Source organism: Neolamprologus brichardi, chromosome 1, assembly GCF_056152115.1.
Source record: "Neolamprologus brichardi isolate AB-2024 chromosome 1, ASM5615211v1, whole genome shotgun sequence".
NCBI lineage: Eukaryota > Metazoa > Chordata > Actinopteri > Cichliformes > Cichlidae > Neolamprologus > Neolamprologus brichardi.
The window spans coordinates 1339693-1340000 of record NC_142104.1 but is presented as its reverse complement, the minus strand read 5'-3'; positions in this window follow the sequence as shown (position 1 = coordinate 1340000).

Here is a 308-nt window from a genome sequence, read left to right as displayed (position 1 = left end):
AAACATTTTTTTATTTTACCCCAACATGCCTCATGTTCTGCATCATTATTCACAAAATCTGTGCATGACAAAAAATGTCTACAAATGGCAGTTTTTACAATCTGAAGAATTATTTTTAACCCAAACAACAAACAGAAAGAAAGAAATGCAGGTAAAAGCACATTTGAACATTTGAGCCTGTTAGGACTGATCAACATAACCATCATCAGGTGTTAGTTGTTCATATGTGGCTATTTGTGGTTCTTTAACTTTTCAAAAGAAATAAATTTGGGGAAAAAATGTAAAAACTTTAAAGTTTTTAATCATTT